Source organism: Mus caroli, chromosome 13, assembly GCF_900094665.2.
Source record: "Mus caroli chromosome 13, CAROLI_EIJ_v1.1, whole genome shotgun sequence".
In the NCBI taxonomy this organism is placed as follows: Eukaryota; Metazoa; Chordata; class Mammalia; order Rodentia; family Muridae; genus Mus; species Mus caroli.
In genome coordinates this window covers 15,000,856-15,008,376 of record NC_034582.1, presented here as the reverse complement: position 1 = coordinate 15,008,376, position 7,521 = coordinate 15,000,856, and the positions used below count along the sequence as shown (strand labels likewise).

Genomic DNA, 7,521 nt, shown 5'->3' with positions numbered 1-7,521 from the left:
TGTTTTGATGTGTTCTTGAATTCGGTTAGTGAGAACTTTATTGAGGATTTTTGCATCAATATTCATAAGGGAAATTGGTCTGAAGTTCTCTATTTTTTGTTGGGTCTTTATGTGGTTTAGGTATCAGAGTAATTGTGGCTTCATAGAATGAGTTGGGGTATTCTTAGTCTTAAAAAAACATAAAAATCCGGCTTTCCTTTCCCTTTCATCCCCTTTCCCTCTACTTCCACCTCTTAACACTAGGTAGGTGAGAAAGAAGGATAGAAGGGAGAGAGAAGGAAAAAAGGAATCCTGAATCTAACCTCCTTTTCTTCTCCCTTCCCCTGATCATGACCAGTAACAACTTGAAACCACCAACACCACCCCTGCCAAATGACAACAAACATCAATAACCAGCCACCCCACCTCTTGGGAATTAAGGTGTTGTGTTCTTTAGAACGCTTTCTACTGTCTGGGGATGACGGCATCTTTGCAGATCCTAAGAAAATTGGGATGCTGGCCACATCCTGAGAGAGCTGTAGTTTGGTTTGCTGTCCAGGAGGTGCATACCTAGCTGAGACAGTCCATGACGCCTGTCAAACTTTATAAGTCTGGACTACATAAATGAACTGTAACAATATGTTATAAATCTCCATCCATGTTGTATGAAACACATCAATGTTATGTGAAAGGATGGCACAGTAATAATAAGCCACAAGGACTAGAAAGCCAAAACGATTTGTGGGCAGCTGCAGAGACATCCACTCTCAGCCGGTCTCCCAAGCTGTTCTCACGTAGTGGGGTCGACATTTGTGTTACCTGTTTTGTTGTTTTCCTGGGTGTCTTCTTCTTCATTTTCCATGCCAGCAGATAATCTTTTCAGGAGGTCTCCTGTGGTCAAATATAATCATTATTAACTTTGAAGAAATCTACAGCTTTCTGTTTCCTGTAGAAATGTAAACATATCCTCTCCTCCAATATAACACATTTGCTGATTTCCATTACGAGGTTAACACAGTCTTAAAGTATACAGGATGATTTAATTCAGCAGTTCTTTCTAAAATCCAGGGTTTTTTTTAGCAGCTGTGCTACCTGTCTCATTGACATTTAAAAATTTTAAAGTTAATATGGTATTATGTAATCTGTCTCTTGAAGATCTCATATCCCCCTTCTGTTTTACAAGAATTTCCTTTAAAGTGCATTGAGATTCTTCCACAATTGTTTGACCTGCCAGATCATAAGTTATGTCTGTCATGTGTTTTATGTTATAGTATTTAAATATCATTGCATTTTACTGGATACATATGCCAGATAACATCATCAGTTTTAATCTGTAAAGTCACTGCTAGATAGATGTTACTTGGAATAAATATGTAATTACAGAGTCAGCTTTTTCAGAACTCAAGACAACAAGGCCATTGGAGTCCTGGAGAGATATCAATTGTATAATGTCCATACTTTATTTTTACAAAATCTGCAAAATTGAACACATCCATAATGACAAATACAGGCGAACTCCATGAGCTGGTTTATTCTTCTATATATTAAGCTACCAGCTGCTCTTGAACTGGCTATTCTAGGGCCTGTAATGTTTCCTCTTTTAAGAGATAAACCCAAAGAGGCCTGTTAGTTAATCATTTTAGTGGTAGAGCAGTGGGTATCTATCAGTAGTGGCCGTCCTTATAAATTTGGAAAGCCAACTCTTGCGATGAACAGCCTGGATGCTCTGTAACTGGTTTTGATAATATGTTTCAATACCTTTATCAGGAACATCTCCTATTTTACAGCTTGTCTCTGAAGTTGAAGAAATGCTAATTTGTGTTTCCCACTGCTGCAATAGATCTCTTCCCCCATAAATTCATGGCTATATCTACCACATATGGCCTTCCTGGGCCTATACCTTTAATCAATTTTAGACTTCAATTTGCCTGAGACAATGTCTCAATCACTAGGACCTGTATAGTTATCTTTTGAAGTGTCCAAGTTGGATTCCAAGAATCTTGTGAAATCATTGTTATATCTGTTTCAGTATCCACTAGGCCTTCAATCTCAATTCCATCTAATTGTAATTTCCACCTTGACCTCTTACCTTTTATTGTAGTTTGCCAAAGTATCTGTTTTCTGGTTTTCTTTAGCATCTCCTGTTCTATCCATCAGAGTACTTAAGCTTAGAGCAGCATGTCTGTTATATCGGGCATTACTTTTTCTAGTTGCTCTCTACCACAGTCTCTCCTTGGTTGATATGGTATGAATCTCTCATGTTGTTTTTGGTAAAGCCCTAACAAAGCCCCTTCAACCATTTCCCGATTGTCTGAATTGCTACATAAATCTCTGAATGACCTACATTCATAAGCCCTGTGTCTACTACTCCTTCCATATCTTCTACATGCCCCAGGAAGTGTTCTCTCTGGATCAGCATTAGAGAAAAATTTATCAAGAACTGTTTGTCTACAGTCCTTTAGGAAATGGCTTATTCTTCCACAGCCAAAACATTTTGTGCTCTCATACCTTTTATAATTGCCTGTCCAATCAGAACTGAATTATAAACATTAGCTCCAACATCTGTAGTAATTTTAATCCATTCATAAATAGGTGCAAATCTGGCCTTTAAAGGTCTAATAGCCTTTTTGCATTCAGCATTAGCATTCTCAAAAGCTAAGCTCAATTAATACTTCTCTTGTATCTGAATCTGATATGGTTCTATTGACAGCCAAAGTTAATCTTTATAAAAAGTCAGTAAAAGATTCTTCTGAGCCCTTGGTTGTCTTGGTAAGTGATTCAGATTGTTCTCTCTGTTATTCAAGCTTGTCTCGAGCATTTGCTACTACTGTATGACATTGCTCTAAGGCAGCAGCATCAAACAGAATCTGTATTCATAAATCACCTTCTCTCCAACTTATCCTTCATACGTTACTGCCCCTAGTCCTATTACTTGGTTCATAGCTGAAGCCTTCTCTCTCGACCAGGTCAGCCACTGTATTAGAGGGACAGCTTCTAAAATAGCTAATATTAAGTCTTTCCAGTCTTTTGAATCACATGATTTTGTGTGGCCCAGTTATTCAGTACTTGTTTCACATAAGGTGAATGCATGCAGTATACTACGATTGCTTCTTTAAATCTCTAGATCATTTTGTATTAGATACTTTCTTTATTTACATTTCAAATGCTATCCCGAAAGTTCCATATTCCCTCCCCACACCCTGCTCCCCTACCCACCCACTCCCACTTCTTGGCCCTGGCATTTCCCTATACTGAGGCATATAAAGTTTGCAAGACCTAGGGGCCTCTCTTCCCAATGATGGCCAACTAGGCCATCTTCTGGTACATATGCAGCTAGAGACACAAGCTCTGGGGGTACTGGTTAGTTCATATTGTTGTTCCACCTATCAGGTGGCAGACCCCTTCAGCTCCTTGGATACTTTCTCTAGCTCCTCCATTGGGGTCCCTGTGTTCCATCCAATAGATGACTGTGAACATCCACTTCTGTATATGCCAGGCACCAGCATAGCCTCACATGAGACTGCTATATCAGGGTCCCTTCAGGGAAATCTTGCTGGCATATGCAATAGTGTCTGGGTTTGGTGGCTGATTATGGGATGGATCCCTGGGTGGGGTAGTCTCTGGATGGTCCATCCTTTTGTCTTAGCTCCAAACTTTGTCTCTGTAACTCCTTCCATAGCTATTTTGTTCCCTATTCTAAGGAGGAATGAAGTATCCATGCGTTGGTCTTCCTTCTTCTTGATTTTCTTGTGTTTTGCTAATTGTAAATCTCTAGATCTATCATTTCTATGAGCTGCTAGCCAGATTCATCAGAACTTTGTGAGTTTCTCTCGGCTGGAGGTAATTGTCTTAAGGTAGCTGAAAAGATTATTGTAGGTTTTCTAATAGGCCTAGAATGCCATCCTGCAATCTTGACATAAGGTGGCACCGTAGGCTTTAGGTCAAATTCCAAAGTGGTTATCTTGAGAAAATTCTTTATTCTGATTTAAGAGATCCTCCAATGTCTGTTCTATTGTTTGTAATTTAGCATTCTACCTCAGTTCTCTCCTTATCTAAGTCTGTTCTATGATGATCTTTCTTAGAGAGCACATAGAAAACTGCAATTTCAGCTTCTCCATCTTTGCTCACTGACGCCTCTGTTGCACTCTCCTGTACCTGGAATGTTTGGTCCAGGTTGTACGTTTGGAAACCTTATCTAATCTTGATGTGTGGCACCCCCACCAGGATCTCATGCCCTAACCCAGATTTTGTGCCCACCATGAAGGCTTTTACCTAGAATTCTCATTCCTAACTACAACTTAATGGAGCTTTCCAGAACCACCCTCCCCACTATTTTCCCTGGCCTCCAGAAGTCACTATTATCCTTTCAGTTTCTGGATGGTCAACCAACCACATAAGATACCACATACAAATGGGATTCTTTAGTACTTGTTTTTCCATGATTAGGCTTGTTTTGCTTAACACAATGATCTCTTCCGCCATACATACTCTTGTAAGAGACACACTTTTATTCTTTTAATGAGTAAGTATTATTCTGCATAGTGTGTGCTGCCTTGTTTTGTCCATTCATCATTTTATGGACGGGTGTTTCCGTTTCTTGGCTCTTGTGAACACTGCTTTAATAACACAGGAGTATGCTTGTCTCTGACAAACTGATTTCATTTTTCCTGGATATATACCCAGAAGTAGAATTCTGGATCATAAAGTAGTACTTTCAATTTTTTAAACAAAAAATGTAATTTTTGTTTTAACTATGTTTATGTTATATATGCCTGTGTATAGATAGCTCTGTGCACGTGACTAGGCCATAGGTATAGTGTTCCTCTGAAGTTGGAGTTACAGAGCTCCAGTGTTGGGAACCGCCCAGTGTTTGCTCTGGGAAGTAAATCTGGGGCTTCTGCAAGAGCAGCACATTCTCTTAACTACTGAGCCATCTCTCTATCACTTGGAACCCCTTTCCAGAATGCCTATATTAGTTTAGATTTCCAGTAAGAGAGCCAGGGTATTCTCCACATCCTCAGCAATAGTTATTACTTTCTTAATCAGAAAAAAATAATCCCCACTCTTCAATTATTTAAACATTTCTTTAGGTGCTTCTCATTCATTCAAGATTTCTCTGTTGCGAATTCTCAGTTTAGTTCTATACCCCATTTTTTGATTGGGTTGTTTGGTTTTTTTGGTGATTGGAGTTCTTTATATATTTTGGATATTATCCCTCTATCGGATGCGGGATTAGTGAAGATTTTTATCCCAATCTGTAGGTTGCCAGTTTGTCTTATTGACTCTGTCCTTTGCCTTACAGAAACTTTCCAGTTTCATGAGGATCCATTTATCATTCTTGATCTTAGAGCCTGAGACATTGGAGTTCTGTTTTGGAAACTTCTCACTGTGCCAATTAGTTCCAGGCTCTTTCTCACTTTCTGTTCTATTAGATTCAGTGTATCTTGTTTCATGTTGAGGTCCTTGATCCACTTGGACTTGAGCTTTGTACAAGGTGACAAATAAGGATCTATTTTTATTCCTCTACATACAGTCTGATAGACCATTGTATATTTTTGGCATCTTTGTAAATATTCAAGGGACCATAAGTGTGTGGTTTTATTTCTGGGTGTTCAATTCTATTTCATTGATCAACATGTCTGTCTCTGTACCAATACCATGCAGTTTTTAATCATGATTGCTTTGCAGTAAAGCTTGATGTCAGGGCTGGTGATTCCCTCAGCTGTTCACATTCTTCTGTTGTTTATGGGCTTCTTGCCATCTGGATATCCCTGATGTTTGCTGATCTGGGTGACTGTATGGAGTCTGCTTCTTTTGTTCCTGGGTTGCTTCAGGTCTCCTGGTAGGCTTGTGACCCTGGCTGTATTAGACCACTGGTGGGGATTTCCAAGTGGGGCTCCTCCTAGGGGCAAAGTACTGATCTGTTGCCCTGGCTGCAGTAGATTTCCTGGGAAGCCTTCAGACTGTTGGGTCTTCAGTGGAACAGTCAAGCTGTTGTCCAGCTGTGCTGATTGCAGTTGATTCTCAACTGCTTTGAGAACAGTGGATCCTCAACTGCTCTGAGTGCAGAGGGTCTTGAACTTCTCAACTGCTCTGAGTACAGCAGGCCCTCTAGGATGGATTGGGATATGAAGTCCTCACGGGGGCAGACCAACTAGGAGTCTGTCCCAGCAGCAAGGACCAGGTGGAAGGGGTAGAAGGAATGGAAGGAATGGAAGTGGTATTCAAGAGGGTGGGGGGTTTGGTGGGTAATGGGTCCCAAGTCCACCAGGCTCCCTGCAGCAGCTCCAGGACTTGGGATGGAGGGGGTTTTTTACCAACTGCTCTGAGTGCAGCAGGTCCTCTTGGATGTATTGGGATATGGAGTCTTCATGGTAACAGATCAACTAGGAGTCTGCCGTACTAGCAAGGACCAGGCAGAAGGCAACATATGCTTTTATATTTCTTATTAACTTATATTTTTAGGCAGAGTCAAATGATTTGCTCCAAAGCATGCCCTCAGCAAATATGAGGTCTTTTGAGGTTGTGGCTATTTTAGTGCAGATACATCTATTTAGGATCGTTTCCATGTTTGGTTTGTTACGAGCTTCTCTCTCCTATTTTTAGTTTCTATGTAAGAAAGATGGTAACTTCTGTATCTGTTTTTCTTACTGACATTAAGCATGAGGCTCTAATCAAGTCAAAGCAAATACATCTGATACATTCTCTCTTCAACAATGGACAGGTAATAAATCTACTAACCTAGAATGCAACAAACAATTGTTAGATGAGAATAAAGCCTGTGGGCTATCCTACATATTTGCAGCTTGGTTTCCTTAGCAATGACTTTACAGTCTTCTAATAAATGCCACCTGCATCTCAGGCAATTAGCAGTCATAGCTTCTTATACTGACTTGTGAACAAACCTGAGGGGAATCCATTTGCTGTTGCAGCTAATGAAACTGCATGTGCCAGGAGAGTGGTAGTTGATTGTTGTTGTGTGCCTCCCTTAGTTTATACACTCTGAATCAGAGGGGTGGAAAAAATTACCAACCATGCATAACATTGACTGGGCTCTGAGTTAAGATTTGTATTTTTGATTTATCCAGTGAGGTCTCCAGACTCCAGCATCATGTTCTTAACTGTTGTTAAAAGCAGAAAGCCAGTGTAGAGCGGGAAGATTCCCCTAGGAAGCTCTTTCAGAAACATCTCAGCATAATATTTTTTTATAGTCATATACCACAGCTGGGCTCATTTACATACTCAGGAAGAAGGGAAGACACTTTATCTTCTGAGAGAAGCAGGCTAGTGAGAAGGAAATGGAGAAATGCTTATGAATATTCACTCAACTTATTTCTTTCTAAATAAGCAAGTGAAATAATAGCCTGCTATTTATAAATATTTATACATGAATTGGTTAAATACTTATCTTAGTTTTTTTTTTTTTACTGTTTTTTTTATTACATATTTTCCTCAATTACATTTCCAATGCTATCCCAAAAGTCCCCCATACCGTCCCCCACTTCCCTACCCTCCCATTCCCATTCTTTTGGCCCTGGCATT

At 39.9% G+C, this 7,521-nt stretch overlaps 1 protein-coding gene across 2 annotated transcripts in view; it reads left to right on the top strand.

Annotated features, from left to right (window-relative positions):
- Nme8 (NME/NM23 family member 8) overlaps nt 1-7,521 on the top strand; it is a 58,530-nt gene that overhangs the window by 33,965 nt on the left and 17,044 nt on the right. The window lies entirely within an intron of this gene.